The sequence below is a fragment of the Pseudophryne corroboree genome, unplaced genomic scaffold (assembly GCF_028390025.1).
Source record: "Pseudophryne corroboree isolate aPseCor3 unplaced genomic scaffold, aPseCor3.hap2 scaffold_526, whole genome shotgun sequence".
NCBI lineage: Eukaryota > Metazoa > Chordata > Amphibia > Anura > Myobatrachidae > Pseudophryne > Pseudophryne corroboree.
The window spans coordinates 245,796-270,649 of NW_026970128.1; the positions used below are offsets into that span (position 1 = coordinate 245,796).

At 47.3% G+C, this 24,854-nt stretch overlaps 16 non-coding genes and 1 pseudogene across 16 annotated transcripts; 8 read left to right on the top strand and 9 right to left on the bottom strand.

Annotated features, from left to right (window-relative positions):
• Positions 1-1,227: 1,227 nt before the first annotated feature.
• On the bottom strand, positions 1,228-1,391 carry LOC135031757 (U1 spliceosomal RNA). The gene has a single exon (XR_010227399.1). It is a non-coding gene; the product is annotated as a U1 spliceosomal RNA (small nuclear RNA).
• Positions 1,392-1,535: 144 nt separating this feature from the next.
• LOC135031696 (U5 spliceosomal RNA) lies at positions 1,536-1,651 on the top strand. The gene has a single exon (XR_010227340.1). It is a non-coding gene; the product is annotated as a U5 spliceosomal RNA (small nuclear RNA).
• A 270-nt stretch (positions 1,652-1,921) lies between these two features.
• Positions 1,922-2,037, top strand: LOC135031707 (U5 spliceosomal RNA). Its single transcript, XR_010227351.1, has one exon. It is a non-coding gene; the product is annotated as a U5 spliceosomal RNA (small nuclear RNA).
• A 2,461-nt stretch (positions 2,038-4,498) lies between these two features.
• Positions 4,499-4,614, top strand: LOC135031704 (U5 spliceosomal RNA). Its single transcript, XR_010227348.1, has one exon. It is a non-coding gene; the product is annotated as a U5 spliceosomal RNA (small nuclear RNA).
• A 275-nt stretch (positions 4,615-4,889) lies between these two features.
• Positions 4,890-5,005, top strand: LOC135031702 (U5 spliceosomal RNA). Its single transcript, XR_010227346.1, has one exon. It is a non-coding gene; the product is annotated as a U5 spliceosomal RNA (small nuclear RNA).
• Positions 5,006-5,280: 275 nt separating this feature from the next.
• Positions 5,281-5,393, top strand: LOC135031711 (U5 spliceosomal RNA). Its single transcript, XR_010227355.1, has one exon. It is a non-coding gene; the product is annotated as a U5 spliceosomal RNA (small nuclear RNA).
• Positions 5,394-9,233: 3,840 nt separating this feature from the next.
• On the bottom strand, positions 9,234-9,397 carry LOC135031692 (U1 spliceosomal RNA). Its single transcript, XR_010227338.1, has one exon. It is a non-coding gene; the product is annotated as a U1 spliceosomal RNA (small nuclear RNA).
• Positions 9,398-9,541: 144 nt separating this feature from the next.
• On the top strand, positions 9,542-9,657 carry LOC135031697 (U5 spliceosomal RNA). The gene has a single exon (XR_010227341.1). It is a non-coding gene; the product is annotated as a U5 spliceosomal RNA (small nuclear RNA).
• Positions 9,658-9,927: 270 nt separating this feature from the next.
• Positions 9,928-10,044, top strand: LOC135031708 (U5 spliceosomal RNA). The gene has a single exon (XR_010227352.1). It is a non-coding gene; the product is annotated as a U5 spliceosomal RNA (small nuclear RNA).
• A 286-nt stretch (positions 10,045-10,330) lies between these two features.
• LOC135031700 (U5 spliceosomal RNA) lies at positions 10,331-10,446 on the top strand. The gene has a single exon (XR_010227344.1). It is a non-coding gene; the product is annotated as a U5 spliceosomal RNA (small nuclear RNA).
• Positions 10,447-17,077: 6,631 nt separating this feature from the next.
• On the bottom strand, positions 17,078-17,241 carry LOC135031721 (U1 spliceosomal RNA). The gene has a single exon (XR_010227365.1). It is a non-coding gene; the product is annotated as a U1 spliceosomal RNA (small nuclear RNA).
• Positions 17,242-17,912: 671 nt separating this feature from the next.
• LOC135031687 (U1 spliceosomal RNA) lies at positions 17,913-18,075 on the bottom strand. The gene has a single exon (XR_010227335.1). It is a non-coding gene; the product is annotated as a U1 spliceosomal RNA (small nuclear RNA).
• A 152-nt stretch (positions 18,076-18,227) lies between these two features.
• LOC135031722 (U1 spliceosomal RNA) lies at positions 18,228-18,391 on the bottom strand. Its single transcript, XR_010227366.1, has one exon. It is a non-coding gene; the product is annotated as a U1 spliceosomal RNA (small nuclear RNA).
• Positions 18,392-19,062: 671 nt separating this feature from the next.
• On the bottom strand, positions 19,063-19,225 carry LOC135031746 (U1 spliceosomal RNA). The gene has a single exon (XR_010227390.1). It is a non-coding gene; the product is annotated as a U1 spliceosomal RNA (small nuclear RNA).
• A 152-nt stretch (positions 19,226-19,377) lies between these two features.
• Positions 19,378-19,541, bottom strand: LOC135031716 (U1 spliceosomal RNA). Its single transcript, XR_010227360.1, has one exon. It is a non-coding gene; the product is annotated as a U1 spliceosomal RNA (small nuclear RNA).
• Positions 19,542-20,243: 702 nt separating this feature from the next.
• On the bottom strand, positions 20,244-20,378 carry LOC135031759 (U1 spliceosomal RNA; annotated as a pseudogene).
• Positions 20,379-20,531: 153 nt separating this feature from the next.
• On the bottom strand, positions 20,532-20,695 carry LOC135031730 (U1 spliceosomal RNA). Its single transcript, XR_010227373.1, has one exon. It is a non-coding gene; the product is annotated as a U1 spliceosomal RNA (small nuclear RNA).
• Between the last annotated feature and the right edge of the window lie 4,159 nt (positions 20,696-24,854).

Below are 24,854 nucleotides of genomic sequence, written 5' to 3' on the forward strand. Positions count from 1 at the left end.
ATCTGCGCGCACTGCATTACAATCTCCCTCGCCACCTCTCTGGGTGTCACCAGTGATAGTGACACCTCTGCCATGCTTGTAGCAGCTGGTCCTAAGATCTACGCCTCAAGCCCTGAGTGTTTGCCCTTGTGACTTGTTGATCATCATAGCGAAGCAGATGCTTACAGAAAACTGCAGGGGCTTAGATTGAAAATAAAAAAATTGATAGGTATAAGGTAGAGAGGAGCGGGTTCGGTTCTCCGAGAACCGAATTCCCCACGAACTCCACGTTGTTTACACTGGTCCGAGGCAGGCTCGGTTGTTCCCGCCTGACTCGGAAAACCTGAAAAAGGGAAAATGTCATCATCCCGCTGTCGGATTCTCGCGAGATTCGGATTCCATATAAAGAGCTGCGCGTTGCCGCCATTTTTACTCGTGCATTGAAGATAGAGCGGAATGGACGTGGCTATGTTCTCTCAGTGGAAATCTCAATATCAGTGCTCAGTATCAGTGGTTACTTATTGCTGCTCAGTAATACTAGTAGTGTGTCTCTCCTGCTCAGTGTCAGTTCTCAGTAGTATCCTCATCAGTGCTCAGTATCACTGCTCATTGTCTTGTGCTGCATTGTGGTGCTCAGCATACTACAGTACATTACTAATAGTCCAGTGCTGCATCTTGCTGCTCAGTGTCAGTTCTAGTATCCTCATCAGTGCTCACTATCACTGTTCATTGCATTTTGGTTTTCTGTATACTACAGTAACATAGTAATATAGTAACATATAGTAACATAGTTTTTGAGGTTGAATAGAGGCAAATTGCCCATCGTGTTCAACCTGTTTTAAGTTGTGATGATTCTACATACTTGCTGAATAATGTTTTATGACTAGTTAGCTACTATAACTCATGTTACCCCCGGATTAACCATGTTGATATTTTAAGTATTATAACCTTGGATAGCTTTTTCATTCAGAAATGTATCCATTCCTTTTTTAAATCCAATTACAGAGTCCACCATTACCACCTTCCCTGGCAGGGAATTCCACATCCTGATTGCCCTAACAGTGAAGATCATAGTATCTCACCTGGCAGGTAAGTAGGAGTTGGGCTAGAGCTGTGGAGGATTGCTGCTCGGGCACCCCCTGTCAAGTGAAGGAGATCCAACTGAGGCAGCACAAGGGAACTCTCGAAAGAAGAACAAGGCTAGAGGAAGATCTGAGACAAAGAAATCTGACTTTTACCAGAGCTGACCAGAGGAAAGCACAAACACAGTCCCCCACTACCACAAATAATGCAGTCGAGTTTCCCACATTTGGGGAAATCACAGGGGTCAGCATACCCAGAATGCAATGAATGAACCTCACCCTGGGAGAACAATCTTCATGACCATGGTATCTCCTATGCAAAATAAGTATGATTTGGGATAGGGCTGGGGAGGGCCGCTGCTCAGGCACATCTCTGTCAAGTAAAGGAGATTCAACTGAGGCAGCACAAGGGAACTCTCATCTGGGGACAACAACTGCAGGGAGAACACATATTTTCAGATGAAAATCTTGGTCATGCTCTGGTTTCTCTTCAGAACGAACAAATCTTTCGCCTTTTACTAAAGATTTCCGTGGAGAGGAGCAAAACTGAGTTTTACCTCAATTTTTGCATGCCCCATCTTTTTGGGGTTTCTTTTATCGGTTTAAAGATAGAATGAGTGTGCTTTAATGAAAGCTCATTTGCATAGAAATGACAGTAAATGTTTGTTTCTTTTCAAACAGAACTTTCTTGACCATGCTACTTGCTTGAAAGATCTGGGAGCACATGGAATACAGTACAAACCATGCTTATAGCAAGGAGAAGCCAGGTGAGAAATCTGCTTTCTTTCAAATTGGGCGCTCACTTTGATCTGAATGAGGACTGCTGGCATGGCACTCAGGCGACAGGTGGAATCTTGGTCATGCTCTGGTTTCTCTTCAGAACTAACAAATATTTCGCCTTTTATTAAAGATTTCCGTGGAGAGGAGCAAAACTGAGTTTTATCTCAATTTTTGCATGCCCCATATTATTGGGGTTTCTTTTATCAGTTTAAAGACAGAACGAGTGTGCTTTCTTGTTAGCTTTAATGTAAGTTTATTTGTATAACAATGACAGTAAATGTCTGTTTCTTTTCAAGCAGAACTTTCTTGACCATACTAATTGCTTGAAAGATCTGGGAGCACATGGAAAAGAGTACAAACCATGCTTATAGCAAGGGGAAGCCTGGTGAGAAATCTGCTTTCTTTCTTTCAAATTGGGTGCTCACTTTGAGCTGAATGAGGACTGCTGGCATCAGGGCCGGCTCTAGGCATGTTCGAATAGAGCGGCCGCGCAGGGCGCCACCCTTAATGGGCGCCACGCGCTGGCGCCGCCATATTCGATGCTGGAGCCGGCCCTGTGTGTGTGCTGCTGCAGCATTTGGCGGTCGCGCTGTGTATGCGCGCTGCGCGGCGCCGGTATCTAACGTCAGACGCCGGCGCCGCGCATAGCCCGCCTGCACAAGTGGCCGCCCACCCGCCCGCCAGCCCGGACCCAGGCTCAGGCTCACTCGCCCGGCCTCCCGCCCGCCCGCCAGCGCTCCCACACAGGCGGACAGCAGTACTCCTCCCCAGCGCCGCAGGTATTTTTTTTTTTTGGGGGGGGGGGGAGATCCGCACTGTGGGGGCATTTCTGGCACACAGGGGGCATTTTTGGTTATGTGGGGGCATTTCTGGCACTGTGGGGGCATTTCTGGCTCTGTGGGGGGCATTTCTGGCACTGTGGGGGCATTTCTGGCACTGTGGGGGCATTGCATATCTGGCTCTGTGGGGGCATATTTGGCACTGTGGGGACATATCAGGCACTGTGGGGACATTTCTGGCACTGTGGGGGCATTTCTGGCACTGTGTGGGCATTTCTGGCACTGTGGGGGCATTTCTGGCACTGTGGGGGCATTTATCTGGCTCTGTGGGGGCATTTATCTGGCTCTGTGGGGGCATTTATCTGGCTCTGTGGGGGCATTTATCTGGCACTGTGGGGGCATTTCTGGCACTGTGGGGGCATTTCTGGCACTGTGGGGACATATCAGGCACTGTGGGGGCATATCTGGCACTGTGGGGGCATATCTGGCACTGTGGGGGCATATCTGGCACTGTGGGGGCATTTCTGGCACTGTGGGGGCATTTCTGGCACTGTGGGGGCATTTATCTGGCTCTGTGGGGGCATTTATCTGGCACTGTGGGGGCATTTATCTGGCACTGGGGGCATTTATCTGGCACTGTGGGGGCATTTCTGGCACCGTGGGGGCATATCTGGCACTGTGGGGGCATATCTGGCACTGTGGGGACATATCTGGCACTGTGGGGGCATTTATCTGGCTCTGTGGGGGCATTTATGTATCAGGCACCGTGGGGGCATTTATGTATCAGGCACCGTGGGGGCATTTATGTATCATGCACCGTGGGGGCATTTATGTATCATGCACCGTGGGGGCATTTATGTATCAGGCACCGTGGGGACATTTATGTATCTGGCACCGTGGGGGCATTTATGTATCTGGCACCGTGGGGGCATTTATGTATCTGGCACCGTGGGGGCATTTATGTATCAGGCACCGTGGGGGCATTTATGTATCTGGCACCGTGGGGGCATTTATGTATCTGGCACCGTGGGGGCATTTATGTATCTGGCACCGTGGGGGCATTTCTTGCACTGTGGGGGCATTTCTTGCACTGTGGGGACATTTCTTGCACTGTGGGGGCATATCTTGCACTGTGAGGGCATTAATGTATGTGGCACTGTGGGGGCATATCTGCGCTGTGGGGGCATTTATCCATCTGGAACTGTGTGGCCATTTATGTAGCTGGCACTGCTGGGGGGCATGTCACGTGTAGCTGGCACTGCTGGGGGGCATGTCATGTGTAGCTGGCACTGCTGGGGGGCATATCATGTAGTGTTCCCGCTAGGCGTCTGTGGCTGGGCAGTGTGTCTCAGTGCTCTACCTGGCGCAATGTGTCTAACGTGCTCTTATAGGAGGTTCTACCTGGTGCAATGTGTATTAGCTGCACTACTGTGTGGTGTAATGTGAATTGCCACTATAATGTGGCTACGCACCTTCCCCACGAAGTAACTCCCCTAAATTTTTGCTGCGCGCCTTCGGCGCGCACTGTCCATGCTTTAGCGTGTGGAAATGGGAACAACAAGCATTACAGTATGTACATCATTTTGCCCACCTAACTTAAAAATGTGCCCTCCCTGTGATCAGCAACCTGCCCTAAAAAGTGAACACTAGCACGTGTAGCTGGCACTGCTGGAGGGCATGTCATGTGTAGCTGGCACTGCTGGGGGACGAGACCACGCCCACTTTTTCAAGAGGCCACACCCACTTTTCCAAGGGCGCGCGCGCCTTCGGCGCGCGCATGGGGGGGGGGCACTTTTACATTTTCTCGCTCAGGGTGCTAGTAGGCCTGGAGCCGGCCCTGGCTGGCATGGCACTCAGGCGACAGGTGGAATCTTGGTCATGCTCTGGTTTCTCTTCAGAACGAACAAATCTTTCGCCTTTTACTAAAGATTTCCATGGAGAGGAGCAAAACTGAGTTTTATCTCAAATTTTGCATGCCCCATCTTATTGGGGTTTTATTTTATCGGTTTAAAGATAGAACGAGTGTGCTTTAATGTAAGCTCATTTGCATAGAAATGACAGTAAATGTTTGTTTCTTTTCAAACAGAACTTTCTTGACTATACTAATTGCTTGAAAGATCTGGGAACACATGGAAAAAAATACAAACCATGTTTATAGCTAGGGGAAGCCTGGTGAGAAATCTGCTTTCTTTCTTTCAAATTGGGTGCTCACTTTGAGCTGAATAAGAACTGCTGGCATGGCACTCAGGCGACAGGTGGAATCTTGGTCATGCTCTGGTTTCTCTTCAGAACGAACAAATCTTTCGCCTTTTACTAAAGATTTCCGTGGAGAGGAGCAAAACTGAGTTTTATCTCATTTTTTCCTTGCCCCATCTTATTGGGGTTTTATTTTATCTGTTTAAAGATAGAACGAGTGTGCTTTAATGTAAGCTCATTTGCATAGAAATTACAGTAAATGTTTGTTTCTTTTCAAACAGAACTTTCTTGACCACACTAATTGCTTGAAAGATCTGGGAGCACATGGAAAAGAGTACAAACCATGTTTATAGCAAGGGTAAGCCTGGTGAGAAATCTGCTTTCTTTCATTCAAATTGGGTGCTCACTTTCAGCTGAATGAGAACTGCTGGCATGGCACTCAGGCGACAGGTGGAATCTTGGTCATGCTCTGGATTCTCTTCAGAACTAACAAATATTTCGCCTTTTATTAAAGATTTCCGTGGAGAGGAGCAAAACTGAGTTTTATCTCAATTTTTGCATGCCCCATATCATACCTCCCAACTGTCCCGATTTTCGCGGGACAGTCCCGTTTTTTGGGGACTGTCCCGCTGTCCCACCTGCGGGCCGCAGTGTCCCGCGGTGGGGAGGACAGTTGGGAGGCTCTGTCTGTCGCTGCCCTGCTTAGCAGAGCAGCGGTGAATAGACGCTGTGCGCATGCGCACAGCGTCTATTCACTGAAGTCAGAGGGAGAGGTGGCATGCCAGCGGCTCACAGAGCGCTGGGCATGCCCCCTCAGTGCCGAAAACGGGGGCGTGACTCGCGATCGCGGGTCCTCCCGCGAAGTCACACCCCCTTTTACTTAGGCCACGCTGCAATTGTTCATGCCGTTGGCTTGTGTTCTGTTGAATGCCACGTTCTGCGGCATGCTTAAGGTGTGAGCTGGTAAGATGCTCACCTTAGTTTAACAATAAATCCTTTCCTCGAAATGTCCGTCTCCCTGGGCACAGTTCCTATAACTGGAGTCTGGAGGAGGGGCATAGAGGGAGGAGCCAGTTCACACCCTTTGATAGTCTTAAAGTGCCCATGTCTCTTGCGGATCCCGTCTATACCCCATGGTTCTTAATGTGACCCCAGCATCCTCTACGGACTAAGAGAAAAGGATGCCCTTGCGCACTATCCTGACTTCTCCTCCCGTCTGCTTACTTTGTGCCTTCCAACGCACAATGCGAACTACAGGTGGTGCTGCAGGGCCCACACCCTTTTACTTGCCTTACAGAACAGCTCTGGAGCTGTTACAGTGCCCAGCTGCTGCAAGAAATCAGCTTGAATGCTTCAGGGGATGGGGCATGGCCAACATGAGCCCCACACCAAAGGAGGGTGGGGGTGTTTAATGAGAACTAGGGGTCATCCAAGCACTGCAAAAGGCCGCCATGCCCTGCACGCCCCTTTTCTCTTTTCATATGCAGATGAGGGTTCCAGCCAACTTTGGCCCACTGCTTGGATAACATCACTGTATGCAAATCCGTCTGCTGCAGACCTTCCCCCAGGAATGCTTGTACTAGATGTTGCATATGGTTTGATATTTGATGGTGCTTCAGTATTAGGCAGCCTTCCGCCCTCCCATGTTCATCTGAAAAGATGTGGTCTCCCTGCAGTTGTTGTCCCCAGACGAGAGTTCCCTTGTGCTTCCTCAGTTGAATCTCCTTAACTTGACGGGGGAGGGGCTGCCAGAGCAGACACCCTCCCCAGCCCTATCCCAACTCATACTTATTTTGCATATGAGATTTCTTGATCATGAAGATTGTTCTCACAGGGTGAGGTTCATCCATTATATTTTAAAATAGGAAGGTACAAATTACATATTTGAATTGCATTTATGTGCTGGATTCAAATGTCCCCCCCCCCCTTCCATTCTCAATTGTGCCCGTCAGCAGCTATTCTAAGGTTGCTGCCAATGGGTGTGACACATTAATTTCTTCTGTGGGGTACACTGGACTCCACAAGGATTCACATTGGGGTGTAGAGTAGGATCTTGATCTGAGGCACCAACCGGCTCAAAGCTTTTGACTGTTCCCAAGATGCTCAGTGCATTCTCCTCTATAACCCCGCTTCCATGAACAGGGAGCTCAGTTTGTAGTTGGTGCCTTCAGTAGCAGGCCACTTAACAGGGGCCTGCCTCAGGCAGCCTATTCTTAGCTATAAATTTTGACAAGAAAAGAAGAACTTGTTTTATGAGAATCTACAAGGGCTGCAGCAGGCTAGGTCTAATAGACATCTTTACTGCAGCTTCATCACTCCCAGCGACGCTGTATACTCCCGTGCCCTGGTTGCTGGGTCACTGCAGCGGAGGCTCCGGTTTCATCCTAAGGTCAGTCACACACACACCACCCTTCCGGATCACGAGGCCGCTGTTGAAGGGGAGCGTGGCCGTAGGGGGTGGACCGTGTGCGCACTGGCGTGGACACTGATTACTGGGCAGCCGCTCCACTAGCCACCAGGTACAGTTAAGGAGCACAGGTCTGGGGGTTTTTCTCCTATATTAACCCAATTTTGTACTGCCCGCAGCGCATTGTGATAGGTAATAGGGCCTGATTCAGGTTGGATTGCAATCACAATAAGCGATCCAACTGCAAAAATTGCTAAGAGCATACGCATGTGCCTGCATTTTCTGCGGCACCCCGCAGAGAATGCGATCGCCTCTGCCTGTCAATCGGGGCGGGGGGGGGGGGGATAGGTGGGTCAGCAACACTCCATTTCCAAGTGAGGGATGGAGCGGTGCGGGTGCAAGGCTTCAAAATGGGGTCTGCAATGGAGGAGACACAGGGGGCGTGGTCACAGCGGCTGTATGACATCACATTCAGCCGCTGTGATCACAAAAATGGTGGCGGCTTCCTGCGCGCACATACAGTCTGCACCAGCAGGAGGCTACACCATTTTTTATGATCACGCTGAACTGCAGTGCGACTGCAATTACAGCATGGTCAAGAAGGGAGGCGTCATGCTGGGTGGCCATGCCTTTTCACTGTGCAGGAGCCAGCACCGCTCACACACTAGTCCCCGGGTGCAGTCCCCAACCCCCGGGACACCCGGAGCAACAAAATGTAGATTCAGGCCACCAGGCCACGTCCCTACCTATGAAACCATGCCTCCTTTTTACCATTGCGCTGCTTATCTGCGCGCACTGCATTACAATCTCCCTCGCCACCTCTCTGGGTGTCACCAGTAATAGTGACACCTCTGCCATGCTTGTAGCAGCTGGTCCTAAGATCTACGCCTCAAGCCCTGAGTGTTTGCCCTTGTGACTTGTTGATCATCATAGCGAAGCAGATGCTTACAGAAAACTGCAGGGGCTTAGATTGAAAATAAAAAAATTGATGGGTATAAGGTAGAGAGGAGCGGGTTCGGTTCTCCGAGAACCGAATTCCCCACGAACTCCACGTGGTTTACACTGGTCCGAGGCAGGCTCGGTTGTTCCCGCCTGACTCGGAAAACCTGAACAAGGGAAAATGTCATCATCCCGCTGTCGGATTCTCGCGAGATTCGGATTCCATATAAAGAGCTGCGCGTTGCCGCCATTTTTACTCGTGCATTGAAGAGAGAGCGGAATGGACGTGGCTATGTTCTCTCAGTGGAAATCTCAATAGCAGTGCTCAGTATCAGTGGTTACTTATTGCTGCTCAGTAATACTAGTAGTGTGTCTCTCCTGCTCAGTGTCAGTTCTCAGTAGTATCCTCATCAGTGCTCAGATCACTGCTCATTGTCTTGTGCTGCATTGTGGTGCTCAGCATACTACAGTACATTACTAATAGTCCAGTGCTGCATCTTGCTGCTCAGTGTCAGTTCTAGTATCCTCATCAGTGCTCACTATCACTGTTCATTGCATTTTGGTTTTCTGTATACTACAGTAACATAGTAATATAGTAACATATAGTAACATAGTTTTTGAGGTTGAATAGAGGCAAATTGCCCATCGTGTTCAACCTGTTTTAAGTTGTGATGATTCTACATACTTGCTGAATAATGTTTTATGACTAGTTAGCTACTATAACTCATGTTACCCCCGGATTAACCATGTTGATATTTTAAGTATTATAACCTTGGATAGCTTTTTCATTCAGAAATGTATCCATTCCTTTTTTAAATCCAATTACAGAGTCCGCCATTACCACCTTCCCTGGCAGGGAATTCCACATCCTGATTGCCCTAACAGTGAAGATCATAGTATCTCACCTGGCAGGTAAGTAGGAGTTGGGCTAGAGCTGTGGAGGATTGCTGCTCGGGCACCCCCTGTCAAGTGAAGGAGATCCAACTGAGGCAGCACAAGGGAACTCTCGAAAGAAGAACAAGGCTAGAGGAAGATCTGAGACAAAGAAATCTGACTTTTACCAGAGCTGACCAGAGGAAAGCACAAACACAGTCCCCCACTACCACAAATAATGCAGTCGAGTTTCCCACATTTGGGGAAATCACAGGGGTCAGCATACCCAGAATGCAATGAATGAACCTCACCCTGGGAGAACAATCTTCATGACCATGGTATCTCCTATGCAAAATAAGTATGATTTGGGATAGGGCTGGGGAGGGCCGCTGCTCAGGCACATCTCTGTCAAGTAAAGGAGATTCAACTGAGGCAGCACAAGGGAACTCTCATCTGGGGACAACAACTGCAGGGAGAACACATATTTTCAGATGAAAATCTTGGTCATGCTCTGGTTTCTCTTCAGAACGAACAAATCTTTCGCCTTTTACTAAAGATTTCCGTGGAGAGGAGCAAAACTGAGTTTTACCTCAATTTTTGCATGCCCCATCTTTTTGGGGTTTCTTTTATCTGTTTAAAGATAGAATGAGTGTGCTTTAATGAAAGCTCATTTTCATAGAAATTACAGTAAATGTTTGTTTCTTTTCAAACAGAACTTTCTTGACCATGCTACTTACTTGAAAGATCTGGGAGCACATGGAATACAGTACAAACCATGCTTATAGCAAGGAGAAGCCAGGTGAGAAATCTGCTTTCTTTCAAATTGGGCGCTCACTTTGATCTGAATGAGGACTGCTGGCATGGCACTCAGGCGACAGGTGGAATCTTGGTCATGCTCTGGTTTCTCTTCAGAATGAACAAATCTTTCGCCTTTTATTAAAGATTATCCGTGGAGAGGAGCAAAACTGAGTTTTATCTCAATTTTTGCATGCCCCATATTATTGGGGTTTCTTTTATCAGTTTAAAGACAGAACGAGTGAGCTTTCTTGTTGGCTTTAATGTAAGTTTATTTGTATAACAATGACAGTAAATGTCTGTTTCTTTTCAAGCAGAACTTTCTTGACCATACTAATTGCTTGAAAGATCTGGGAGCACATGGAAAAGAGTACAAACCATGCTTATAGCAAGGGGAAGCCTGGTGAGAAATCTGCTTTCTTTCTTTCATATTGGGTGCTCACTTTGAGCTGAATGAGGACCGCTGGCATGGCACTCAGGCGACAGGTGGAATCTTGGTCATGCTCTGGTTTCTCTTCAGAACGAACAAATCTTTCGCCTTTTACTAAAGATTTCCGTGGAGAGGAGCAAAACTGAGTTTTATCTAAATTTTTGCATGCCCCATATTATTGGGGTTTCTTTTATCTGTTTAAAGACAGAACGAGTGTGCTTTCTTGTTAGCTTTAATGTAAGTTGCCATAGATGCAGTGAAACACGCGTGTAGGGCACGGCGTGTCCTCGTGTATTTGACTCATGTGAAATGTTATAAAACAAAAATATATGATTATGATGTTAGCTGTTAGTCTCCACTAATAGGGAATAGAAGCTGAGCTATAAGAAAGGAATACACTAGATATGATGTCACTTAGCAATTACAATGTCTAAAGTGCATACAGATAGCTACTAATAACTCTTGATAAGAAAGTATATCAGTGTGGGTATATTTATATGATGGGATATTGGGACTAGTGAATATATATCACTCCTGCTGTCCAGATTGGCAATAACCAGACAATTATGATAAGAGTAGAGATGTCACATGGGCTGCTATAGATATTAATTTAATGCTGTATGTGTCATTTGTTACAAATGGATACATTTTCTATGAGTCAGCCTAGCAGCTGCATGTTCTAACAGAACACTATCCTCACACAGAATCTGCTAACCTTGAGATAACTAAATGACAGTGTGTAACAGTCTCTTTACTATAAGACTGTTACAAAGTAATATATATATTTGAAGTCAGTCTAGCAGCTGTGTGTTCCAGCAGTTTATAAGACAAAGAAAATCTCCTATTGTGGAATCTAGACACATGGGACTGCTGGCCTGTGTCATACTATTTCTATGTAATACCAGTAACATGTATATAACTGTTACATAATTGTTACAAATGGATAAATCTTTGAGTCAGCCTAGCAGCTGCATGTCCTAACAGGACACCATAAATCCTTTACAGTGTAACAAATTGATTGGTAACACTTAAAGGCTGGAGAGCAGTTATATGCCTTACTAGCATACTCAATATACCACATTATTACACCAGTTACCACGATTATTGACAGCGCATTTGATATATTATATTACCCTCACACTGAGTCTGTTTACCTTTAGATAACTAAGTGACCGAATATGTAACAGTTTCTCTATCATAAGACTGTTACAAAGTGAGATAGATATATTTGGAAGTCAGTCAAACAGCTGTGTGTTTCAGCGGTTTATAAGAAAATTCCTCATTGTGGAATCTGGACCACTAAGGGTTATTATATATATAGCACATGGAATTGCCACATCTCCCTATATGATAATTTCATTACACTGTAACATAATAAGAATTAACTCTTTAACAGTGTAAATAGAGAGTAATGAATCTCTGACACATGGAATATATTATTTCTTAGATGAATTGGATAAACCATTATGACAGACACTTTGCTTCCTAATAAGAATTGAGGTGGCTATACCTCTAAGGAAAGCATTATTGCCTACGCCTAGATCAGATTAAATAAGATCTGGCTGAATATATGAAGGAAGGTTGCTATTTATATGAGAATTGGAATTGCTATATTCCTTAAGGCAACCCCACCGATTGATATATGTTGTCAATTAAGTATATCTGAACGGCTATATCTGGACCAGATTTAATAAGATCTGGCTGATTATATGAAGGAGGGCTGCTATTTATATTGGAATTGCCATATTCCTTAAGGCAACCGCACCTGTTGGTATATCTCGCCAATTAACTATATCTAAACAGCTAAATTAAAGCTATTCATCATTTTTTTAGTTTGGATATTAATAAATATGATCTTTCCATGATGCATAGAGATTTCCCTATCAAGTGATTCCTTATCCGATATAGAAAGCTATCCCCCTATGGTATTGAATTTAGGAATATAGTCTTAGGGGACACAGAGAAATAAGTGATCCCCATCTACCTAAGCACCCCACAAATTGGAGGTTAGCTTACCGGTTATACTCAATCACCCCCACAAATTCGCCAATGGGGATGGCTTCCCGGGAGGTAACCCCTATTGAGTGAAGGGAGTATATAGGATACGACCCAGTGGTACCTGACGACATAGATACTAACAGCTATTTAATAACATTACGCTAGAAAGTGATTATTAGCAACATATATATCTATATAAACAACCCCGCCAGGGTTGTGCCTTCAAAAATAATCACACACGGACACGCTTTTTAAACCTTTTTTTCACATCTCTTTATTCTTCTTATGCACATGTATGTTAGTTCTGTGATTTTAACCTTTATGTTTCACTGCAGTTTGGGATAATAATATTAATATTTATCCAATTTTAATACATACTTAATAAAGGTTATATTTTATGATTCATTCATTCTGTCCAGTGCGTCAACAGTGCAGATTTCTTCTTGTTTTTTCTCCCAAATTCTATAACAATGACAGTAAATGTTGTTACTTTTCAAACAGAACTTTCTTGACCATGCTACTTGCTTGAAAGATCTGGGAGCACATGGAAAACAGTACAAACCATGCAGTATCACAAGATCCTTTATTTGATCTTTCATGAAGATAGAGCAGAATTGAGGACACGTCAACAATTTCTGCCGAAGGTGGTTCATCTTTCCACATGGTGCCTTTGGCCACTGACACCTTCGTTGAGTCAAAGTCTCTGGCTGTGGTCAGAACTTTGAAAATTTATGTCACCAGAACGGTTCAGATTAGGAAAACAGAGGCTCTGTTTGTCCTGTATGCTCCCAACAGGATTGGGTGTCCTGCTTCCATGTAGACCATTATGCGCTGGATCTGTGGTAAGATTCAGCATGCTCATTCCACGGCAGGATTGCCGTTACTGAAATAGGTGAAGACCCATTCTACTAGAAAGGTGGGTTCATCCTGGGCAGCTGGTCGGGGAGTCTCGGCATTGCAATTTTGCCGAGCAGCTATTTAGTAAACACTTTTGCTAAGTTTTACAAGTTTGATACCTTGGCTGATGATAACCTCAAGTTGGGTCATTCGGTGCTGCAGAGTCGTACGCACTCTCCCACCCGTTCAAGAGCTTTGGTATAACCCCATGGTTCTTAATGTGACCCCAGCATCCTCTAGGTCGTATGAGAAAATAGGATTTTAATACCTACCGGTAAATCCTTTTCTCTTAGTCCGTAGAGGATGCTGGGCACCCGTCCCAGTCCATACTGTGTCTGCAGTTATTACTTGTGGTTATACACATGTTGTGTTATGGTTCTGGTCAGCTTTTTGCTGCAATTGTTCATGCCGTTGGCTTGTGTTCTGTTGAATGCCACATTCTGCGGCATGCTTAAGGTGTGAGCTGGTAAGATGCTCACCTTAGTTTAACAATAAATCCTTTCCTCGAAATGTCCGTCTCCCTGGGCTCAGTTCCTATAACTGGAGTCTGGAGGAGGGGCATAGAGGGAGGAGCCAGTTCACACCCTTTGAAAGTCTTAAAGTGCCCATGTCTCTTGCGGATCCCGTCTATACCCCATGGTTCTTAATGTGACCCCAGCATCCTCTACGGACTAAGATAAAAGGATGCCCTTGCGCACTATCCTGACTTCTCCTCCCGTCTGCTTACTTTGTGCCTTCCAACGCACAATGCGAACTACAGGTGGTGCTGCAGGGCCCACACCCTTTTACTTGCCTTACAGAACAGCTCTGGAGCTGTTACAGTGCCCAGCTGCTGCAAGAAATCAGCTTGAATGCTTCAGGGGATGGGGCATGGCCAACATGAGCCCCACACCAAAGGAGGGTGGGGGTGTTTAATGCGAACTAGGGGTCATCCAAGCACCGCAAAAGGCCGCCATGCCCTGCATGCCCCTTTTCTCTTTTCATATGCAGATGAGGGTTCCAGCCAACTTTGGTCCACTGCTTGGATGACATCACCGTATGCAAATCCGTCTTCTGCAGACCTTCCCCCTGGAATGCTTGTACTAGTTGTTGCATATGGTTTGATATTTGATGGTGCTTCAATATTAGGCAGCCTTCCACCCTCCCATGTTCATCTGAACAGATGTGGTCTCCCTGCAGTTGTTGTCCCCAGACGAGAGTTCCCTTGTGCGTCCTCAGTTGAATCTCCTTAACTTGACGGGGGAGGGGCTGCCCGAGCAGCCACCCTCCCCAGCCCTATCCCAACTCATACTTATTTTGCATATGAGATCTCTTGATCATGAAGATTGTTCTCACAGGGTGAGGTTCATCCATTATATTTTAAAATAGGAAGGTACAAATTACATATTTGAATTGCATCTATGTGCTGGATTCAAATGTCCCCCCCCCCCCTTCCTTTCTCAATTGTGCCCGTCAGCAGCTATTCTAAGGTTGCTGCCAATGGGTGTGACACATTAATTTCTTCTGTGGGGTACACTGGACTCCACAAGGATTCACATTGGGGTGTAGAGTAGGATCTTGATCTGAGGCACCAACCGGCTCAAAGCTTTTGACTGTTCCCAAGATGCTCAGTGCATTCTCCTCTATAACCCCGCTTCCATGAACAGGGAGCTCAGTTTGTAGTTGGTGCCTTCAGTAGCAGGCCTCTTAACAGGGGCCTGCCTCAAGCAGCCTATTCTTAGCTATTAATTTTGACAAGAAAAGAAGAACTTGTTTTATGAGAATCTACAAGGGCTGCAGCAGGCTAGGTCTAATAGACATCTTTACTGCAGCTTCATCACTCCCAGCGGCGCTGTATACTCCCGTGCCCTGGTTGCTGGGTCACTGCAGCGGAGGCTCCAGTTTCTTCCTAAGGTCAGTCACACACACACCGCCCTTCCGGATCACGAGGCCGCTGATGAAGGGGAGCGTGGCCGTAGGGGGTGGACCGTGTGCGCACTGGCGTGGACACTGATTACTGGGCAGCCGCTCCACTAGCCACCAGGTACAGTTAAGGAGCACAGGTCTGGGAGTTTTACTCCTATATTAACCCAATTTTGTACTGCCCGCAGCGCATTGTGATAGGTAATAGGGCCTGATTCAGGTTGGATTGCAATCACAATAAGCGATCCAACTGCAAAAATTGCTAAGAGCATACGCATGTGCCTACATTTTCTGCGGCACCCCGCAGAGAATGCGATCGCCTCTGCCTGTCAATCGGGGCGGGGGGGGGGGGGAGAGGGGGGTCAGCAACACTCCATTTCCAAGTCAGGGATGGAGCGGTGCGGGGGCAAGGCTTCAAAATGGGGTCTGCAACGGAGGAGACACAGGGGGCGTGGTCACAGCGGCTGTATGACATCACATTCAGCCGCTGTGATCACAAAAATGGTGGCGGCTTCCTGCGCGCACATACAGTCTGCACCAGCAGGAGGCTACACCATTTTTTATGATCACGCTGAACTGCAGTGCGACTGCAATTACAGCATGGTCAAGAATGGAGGCGTCATGCTCGGTGGCCATGCACTGTCACTGTGCAGGAGCCAGCACCGCACACACACTAGTCCCCGGGTGCAGCCCCCAACCCCCGGGACACCCGGAGCAACAAAATGTAGATTCAGGCCACCAGGCCACGTCCCTACCTATGAAACCATGCCTCCTTTTTACCATTGCACTGCTTATCTGCGCGCACTGCATTACAATCTCCCTCGCCACCTCTCTGGGTGTCACCAGTGATAGTGACACCTCTGCCATGCTTGTAGCAGCTGGTCCTAAGATCTACGCCTCAAGCCCTGAGTGTTTGCCCTTGTGACTTGTTGATCATCATAGCGAAGCAGATGCTTACAGAAAACTGCAGGGGCTTAGATTGAAAATAAAAAAATTGATGGGTATAAGGTAGAGAGGAGCGGGTTCGGTTCTCCGAGAACCGAATTCCCGACGAACTCCACGTGGTTTACACTGGTCCGAGGCAGGCTCGGTTGTTCCCGCCTGACTCGGAAAACCTGAACAAGGGAAAATGTCATCATCCCGCTGTCGGATTCTCGCGAGATTCGGATTCCATATAAAGAGCTGCGCGTTGCCGCCATTTTTACTCGTGCATTGAAGAGAGAGCGGAGAGGACGTGGCTATGTTCTCTCAGTGGAAATCTCAATATCAGTGCTCAGTATCAGTGGTTACTTATTGCTGCTCAGTAATACTAGTAGTGTGTCTCTCCTGCTCAGTGTCAGTTCTCAGTAGTATCCTCATCAGTGCTCAGTATCACTGCTCATTGTCTTGTGCTGCATTGTGGTGCTCAGCATACTACAGTACATTACTAATAGTCCAGTGCTGCATCTTGCTGCTCAGTGTCAGTTCTAGTATCCTCATCAGTGCTCACTATCACTGCTCATTACATTGTGGTGTTCTGTATACTACAGTAACATAGTAATATAGTAACATATAGTAACATAGTTTTTGAGGTTGAATAGAGGCAAATTGCCCATCGTGTTCAACCTGTTTTAAGTTGTGATGATTCTACATACTTGCTGAATAATGTTTTATGACTAGTTAACTACTATAACTCATGTTACCCCCGGAATAACCATGTTGATATTTTAAGTATTATAACCTTGGATAGCTTTTTCATTCAGAAATGTATCCATTCCTTTTTTAAATCCAATTACAGAGTCCGCCATTACCACCTTCCCTGGCAGGGAATTCCACATCCTGATTGCCCTAACAGTGAAGATCATAGTATCTCACCTGGCAAGTAAGTAGGAGTTGGGCTAGAGCTGTGGAGGATTGCTGCTCGGGCACCCCCTGTCAAGTGAAGGAGATCCAACTGAGGCAGCACAAGGGAACTCTCGAAAGAAGAACAAGGCTAGAGGAAGATCTGAGACAAAGAAATCTGACTTTTACCAGAGCTGACCAGAGGAAAGCACAAACACAGTCCCCCACTACCACAAATAATGCAGTCGAGTTTCCCACATTTGGGGAAATCACAGGGGTCAGCATACCCAGAGTGCAATGAATGAACCTCACCCTGGGAGAACAATCTTCATGACCATGGTATCTCCTATGCAAAATAAGTATGATTTGGGATAGGGCTGGGGTGGGCCGCTGCTCAGGCACATCTCTGTCAAGTAAAGGAGATTCAACTGAGGCAACACAAGGGAACTCTCATCTGGGGACAACAACTGCAGGGAGAACACATATTTTCAGATGAACATGGGAGGGCAGAAGGCTGCCTAATACTGAAGCACCCCCAAACAACAAACCAAATGCAACTACTAGTGCAAGCATTCCTGGGGGAAGGCCTGCAGCAGATGGATTTGCATATGGTGATGTCATCCAAGCAGTGGGTCAAAGTTGGCTTCAACCCTCGTCTGCATATGAAAATAAAAATGGGGTGTGCAGGGCATGGCGGCCTTTTGCGGCGCTTGGATGACCCCTAGTTCGCATTAAACACCTCCACCTTCCTTCGGTGTGGGGCTCATGTTGGCTATGCCCCAGCCCCTGAAGCATTCAAGCTGATTTCTTGCAGCAGCTGGGCACTGTAACAGCTCCAGAGCTGCTCTGTAAAGCAAGTAAAAGGGTGTGGGCCCTGCAGCACTACCTGTAGTTTGCATTGTGCTTTGGAAGGCACAAAGTAAGCAGACGGGAGAAGTCAGGATAGTGCACAAGGGCATAGAAGGGAGCGGCTCAAGAAAAGAGAAGTGGAAACAGACAGCAAACTAGGCTGGAGAGAGACCTGAGACAAAGAGATCTGAATTATACGAGAGCCGACCAGAGGAAACACAAATTATGTAATCAAGTGTCCCACATTTGGGGAAATCGTAGGAGCAGCACACCCAGAGTGCATTGGGTGAGCCTTGCCCTGGGAGAAGCACCTTCCTGATCATAGTATCTCACCTGGCAGGTAAGTAGGAGTTGGGCTAGAGCTGGGGAGGGTCGCTGTTCGGGCACCCCCCTGTCAAGTGAAGGAGCTCCAACTGAGGCAGCACAAGGAAACTCTCGAAAAAAGAACAAGGCTAGAGGAAGATCTGAGACAAAGAAATCTGACTTTTACCAGAGCTGACCAGAGGAAAGCACAAACACAGTCCCCCACTACCACAAATAATGCAGTCGAGTTTCCCACATTTGGGGAAATCACAGGGGTCAGCATACCCAGAATGCAATGAATGAACCTCACCCTGGGAGAACAATCTTCATGACAATGGTATCTCCTATGCAAAATAAGTATGATTTGGGATAGGGCTGGGGAGGGCCGCTGCTCAGGCACATCTCTGTCAAGTAAAGGAGATTCAACTGAGGCAGCACAAGGGAACTCTCATCTGGGGACAACAACTGCAGGGAGAACACATATTTTCAGATGAACATGGGAGAGCAGAAGGCTGCCTAATACTGAAGCACCCCCAAACAACAAACCAAATGCAACAACTAGTACAAGCATTCCTGGGAAAAGGTCTGCAGAAGACGGATTTGCATACGGTGATGTCATCCAAGCAGTGGGCCAAAGTTGGCTGGAACCCTCATCTGCATATGAAAAGAGAAAAGGGGTATGCAGGGCATGGCGGCCTTTTGCGGCGCTTGGATGACCCTTAGTTCGCATTAAACACCTCCACCCTCCGTCGGTGTGGGGCTCATGTTGGCTATGCCCCAGCCCCTGAAGCATTCAAGCTGATTTCTTGCAGCAGCTGGGCACTGTAACAGCTCCAGAGCTGCTCTGAAAGGCAAGTAAAAGGGTGTGGGCCCTGCAGCACTACCTGTAGTATGCATTGTGCGTTGGAAGGCACAAAGTAAGCAGACAGGAGAAGTCAGGAGAGTGCACAAGGGCATAGAAGGCAGCGGCTCAAGAAAAGAGAAGTGGAAACAGACAGCAAACTAGGCTGGAGAGAGACCTGAGACAAAGAGATCTGAATTATACGAGAGCCGACCAGGGGAAACACAAATTATGCAGTCAAGTTTCCCACATTTGGGGAAATCGCAGGAGCAGCACACCCAGAGTGCAATGGGTGAGCCTTGCCCTGGGAGAAGCACCTTCATGATCATAGTATCTCACCTGGCAGGTATGTAGGAGTTGGGCTAGAGCTGGGGAGGGTCGCTGCTTGGGTACCCCCCTGTCAAGTGAAGGAGATCAAACTGAGGCAGCACAATGGAACTCTCGAAAGAAGAACAAGGCTAGAGGAAGATCTGAGACAAAGAAATCTGACTTTTACCAGAGCTGACCAGAGGAAAACACAAACACAGTCCCCCACTACCACAAATAATGCAGTTGAGTTTCCCACATTTGGGGAAATCACAGGGGTCAGCATACCCAGAATGCAATGAATGAACCTCACCCTGGGAGAACAATCTTTATGACCATGGTATCTCCTATGCAAAATAAGTATGATTTGGGAAAGGGCTGGGGAGGGCCGCTGCTCAGGCACATCTCTGTCAAGTAAAGGAGATTCAACTGAGGCAGCACAAAGGAACTCTCATCTGGGGACAACAACTGCCGGGAGAACACATATTTTCAGATGAACATGGGAGGGCAGAAGGCTGCCTAATACTGAAGCACCCCCAAACAACAAACCAAATGCAACAACTAGTTCAAGCATTCCTGGGGGAAGGTCTGCAGAAGACGGATTTGCATACAGTGATGTCATCCAAGCAGTGGGCCAAAGTTGGCTGGAACCCTCATCTGCATATGAAAAGAGAAAAGGGGTATGCAGGGCAGGGCGGCCTTTTGCGGCGCTTGGATGACCCTTAGTTCGCATTAAACACCCCCACCCTCCTTCGGTGTGGGGCTCATGTTGGCCATGCCCCAGCCCCTGAAGCATTCAAGCTGATTTCTTTCAGCAGCTTGGCACTGTAACAGCTCCAGAGCTGCTCTGTAAGGCAAGTAAAAGGGTGTGGGCCCTGCAGCACTACCTGTAGTTTGCATTGTGCATCGGAAGGCACAAAGTAAGCAGACAGGAGGAGAAGTCAGGATAGTGCACAAGGGTGTAGAAGGGAGGGGCTCAAGAAAAAAGAAGTGGAAACAGACAGCAAACTAGGCTGGAGAGAGACCTGAGACAAAGAGATCTGAATTATATGAGAGCCGACTAGGGGAAACACAAATTATGCAGTCAAGTTTCCCACATTTGGGGAAATCGCAGGGGCAGCACACCCAGAGTGCAATGGGTGAGCCTTGCCCTGGGAGAAGCAACTTCATGATCATAGTATCTAACCTGGCAGGTAAGTAGGAGTTGGGCTAGAAGCTGGGGAGGGTCGCTGCTCGGGCACCCCCCTGTCAAGTGAAGGAGATCCAACTGAGGCAGCACAAGGGAACTCTTGAAAGAAGAACAAGGCTAGAGGAAGATCTGAGACAAAGAAATCTGACTTTTACCAGAGCTGACCAGAGGAAAGCACAAACACAGTCCCCCACTACCACAAATAATGCAGTTGAGTTTCCCACATTTGGGGAAATCACAGAGGTCAGCATACCCAGAATGCAATGAATGAACCTAACCCTGGGAGAACAATCTTCATGACCATGTTATCTCCTATGCAAAATAAGTATGATTTGGGATAGGGCTGGGGAGGGCCGCTGCTCAGGCACATCTCTGTCAAGTAAAGGAGATTCAACTGAGGCAGCACAAGGGAACTCTCATCTGGGGACAACAACTGCAGGGAGAACACATATTTTCAGATGAACATGGGAGGGCAGAAGGCTGCCTAATACTGAAGCACCCCCAAACAACAAACCAAATGCAACAACTAGTGCAAGCATTCCTGGGGGAAGGCCTGCCGCAGATGGATTTGCATATGGTGATGTCATCCAAGCAGTGGGTCAAAGTTGGCTTCAACCCTCGTCTGCATATGAAAAGAGAAAAGGGGCATGCAGGGCATGGCGGCCTTTTGCGGCGCTTGGCTGACCCCTAGTTTGCATTAAACACCTCCACCCTCCGTCGGTGTGGGGCTCTTGTTGGCTATGCCCCAGCACCTGAAGCATTCAAGCTGATTTCTTGCTGCAGCTGGGCACTGTAACAGCTCCAGAGCTGCTCTGTAAGGCAAGGTAAAAGGGTGTGGGCCCTGCAGCACCACCTGTAGTTTGCATTGTGCGTTGGAAGGCACAAAGTAAGCAGACAGGAGAAGTCAGGAGAGTGCACAAGGGCATAGAAGGCAGCGGCTCAAGAAAAGAGAAGTGGAAACAGACAGCAAACTAGGCTGGAGAGAGACCTGAGACAAAGAGATCTGAATTACACCAGGTCCGTCATTATATTATATATACCAACAGTAGTTATATATATTTTTTTTTATATCATTAATTATCATCTCTATACTAGCAGACGCAGTACGGTAGTCCACGGCTGTGGCTATCTCTGTGTCGTCAGTGCTCGTCCATAATTGTATACCTACCTACCTGTGGTGGAAGTTTTTTTCTATCTTCTTCATACTAGTAGTTTAGCAGTCTGCTGACAGTGTCCACCAGGTCCGTCATTATATTATATATACCTACAGTAGTTATATATATTTTTTTTTTATATCATTAATTATCATCTCTATACTAGCAGACGCAGTACGGTAGTCCACGGCTGTAGCTACCTCTGTGTCGTCAGTCACTCGTCATCCATAAGTATACTAGTATCCATCCATCTCCATTGTTTACCTGAGGTGCCTTTTAGTTGTGCCTATTAAAATATGGAGAACAAAAATGTTGAGGTTCCAAAAATAGGGAAAGATCAAGATCCACTTCCACCTCGTGCTGAAGCTGCTGCCACTAGTCATGGCCGAGACGATGAAATTCCATCAACGTCGTCTGCCAAGGCCGATGCCCAATGTCATAGTACAGAGCATGTAAAATCCAAAACACAAAAGATCAGTAAAAAAAGGACTCAAAAATCTAAATAAAAATCGTCAGAGGAGAAGCGTAAACTTGCCAATATGCCATTTACCACACGGAGTGGCAAGGAACGGCTGAGGCCCTGGCCTATGTTCATGGCTAGTGGTTCAGCTTCACATGAGGATGGAAGCACTCAGCCTCTCGCTAGAAAAATGAAAAGACTTAAGCTGGCAAAAGCACAGCAAAGAACTGTGCGTTCTTCAAAATCACAAATCCACAAGGAGAGTCCAATTGTGTCGGTTGCGATGCCTGACCTTCCCAACACTGGACGTGAAGAGCATGCACCTTCCACCATTTGCACGCCCCCTGCAAGTGCTGGAAGGAGCACCCGCAGTCCAGTTCCTGATAGTCAGATTGAAGATGTCAGTGTTGAAGTACACCAGGATGAGGAGGATATGGGTGTTGCTGGCGCTGGGGAGGAAATTGACAAGGAGGATTCTGATGGTGAGGTGGTTTGTTTAAGTCAGGCACCCGGCGAGACACCTGTTGTCCGTGGGAGGAATATGGCCATTGACATGCCTGGTGAAAATACCAAAAAAATCAGCTCTTCGGTGTGGAAGTATTTCAACAGAAATGCGGACAACAGGTGTCAAGCCGTGTGTTGCCTTTGTCAAGCTGTAATAAGTAGGGGTAAGGACGTTAACCACCTCGGAACATCCTCCCTTATACGTCACCTGCAGCGCATTCATCATAAGTCAGTGACAAGTTCAAAAACTTTGGGCGACAGCGGAAGCAGTCCACTGACCAGTAAATCCCTTCCTCTTGTAACCAAGCTCACGCAAACCACCCCACCAACTCCCTCAGTGTCAATTTCCTCCTTCCCCAGGAATGCCAATAGTCCTGCAGGCCATGTCACTGACAATTCTGACGAGTTCTCTCCTGCCTGGGATTCCTCCGATGCATCCTTGAGTGTAACGCCTACTGCTGCTGGCGCTGCTGTTGTTGCTGCTGGGAGTCGATGGTCATCCCAGAGGGGAAGTCGTAAGACCACTTTTACTACTTCCACCAAGCAATTGACTGTCCAACAGTCTTTTGCAAGGAAGATGAAATATCACAGCAGTCATCCTGCTGCAAAGCGGATAACTGAGGCCTTGGCATCCTGGGCAGTGAGAAACGTGGTTCCGGTATCCATCATTACTTCAGAGCCAACTATAGACTTGATTGAGGTACTGTGTCCCCGGTACCAAATACCATCTAGGTTCCATTTCTCTAGGCAGGCGATACCGAAAATGTACACAGACCTCAGAAAAAGACTCACCAGTGTCCTAAAAAATGCAGTTGTACCCAATGTCCACTTAACCACGGACATGTGGACAAGTGGAGCAGGGCAGACTCAGGACTATATGACTGTGACAGCCCACTGGGTAGATGTATTGACTCCCGCCGCAAGAACAGCAGCGGCGGCACCAGTAGCAGCATCTCGCAAACGCCAACTCTTTCCTAGGCAGGCTACGCTTTGTATCACCGCTTTCCAGAATACGCACACAGCTGAAAACCTCTTACGGCAACTAAGGAAGATCATCACAGAATGGCTTACCCCAATTGGACTCTCCTGTGGATTTGTGGCATCGGACAACGCCAGCAATATTGTGCGTGCATTATATCTGGGCAAATTCCAGCACGTCCCATGTTTTGCACATACCTTGAATTTGGTGGTGCAGAATTATTTAAAAAACGACAGGGGCGTGCAAGAGATGCTGTCGGTGGCCACAAGAATTGCGGGACACTTTCGGCGTACAGGCACCACGTACAGAAGACTGGAGCAACACCAAAAACGCCTGAACCTGCCCTGCCATCATCTGAAGCAAGAAGTGGTAACGAGGTGGAATTCAACCCTCTATATGCTTCAGAGGATGGAGGAGCAGCAAAAGGCCATTCAAGCCTATACATCTGACCACGATATAGGAGGTGGAATGCACCTGTCTCAAGCGCAGTGGAGAATGATTTCAACGTTGTGCAAGGTTCTGCAACCTTTTGAACTTGCCACACGTGAAGTCAGTTCAGACACTGCCAGCCTGAGTCAGGTCATTCCCGTCATCAGGCTTTTGCAGAAGAAGCTGGAGACATTGAAGGAGGAGCTAAGACAGAGCGATTCCGCTAGGCATGTGGGACTTGTGGATGGAGCCCTTCATTCGCTTAACCAGGATTCACGGGTGGTCAATCTGTTGAAATCAGAGCACTACATTTTGGCCACCGTGCTCGATCCTAGATTTAAAACCTACGTTGTATCTCTCTTTCCGGCAGACACAAGTCTGCAGGGGTTCAAAGACCTGCTGGTGAGAAAATTATCAAGTCAAGCGGAACTTGATCGGTCAACAGCTCCTCCTTCACATTCTCCCGCAATTGGGGGTGCGAGGAAAAGGCTCAGAATTCCGAGCCCACCCGCTGGCGGTGATGCAGGGCAGTCTGGAGCGACTGCTGATGCTGACATCTGGTCCGGACTGAAGGACCTGCCAACGATTACGGACATGTCGTCTACTGTCACTGCATATGATTCTCTCACCATTGAAAGAATGGTGGAGGATTATATGAGTGACCGCATCCAAGTAGGCACGTCAGACAGTCCGTACGTATACTGGCAGGAAAAAGAGGCAATTTGGAGGCCCTTGCACAAACTGGCTTTATTCTACCTAAGTTGCCCTCCCACAAGTGTGTACTCCGAAAGAGTGTTTAGTGCCGCCGCTCACCTTGTCAGCAATCGGCGTACGAGGTTACTTCCAGAAAATGTGGAGAAGATGATGTTCATTAAAATGAATTATAATCAATTTCTCCGTGGAGACATTGACCAGCAGCAATTGCCTCCACAAAGTATACAGGGAGCTGAGATGGTGGATTC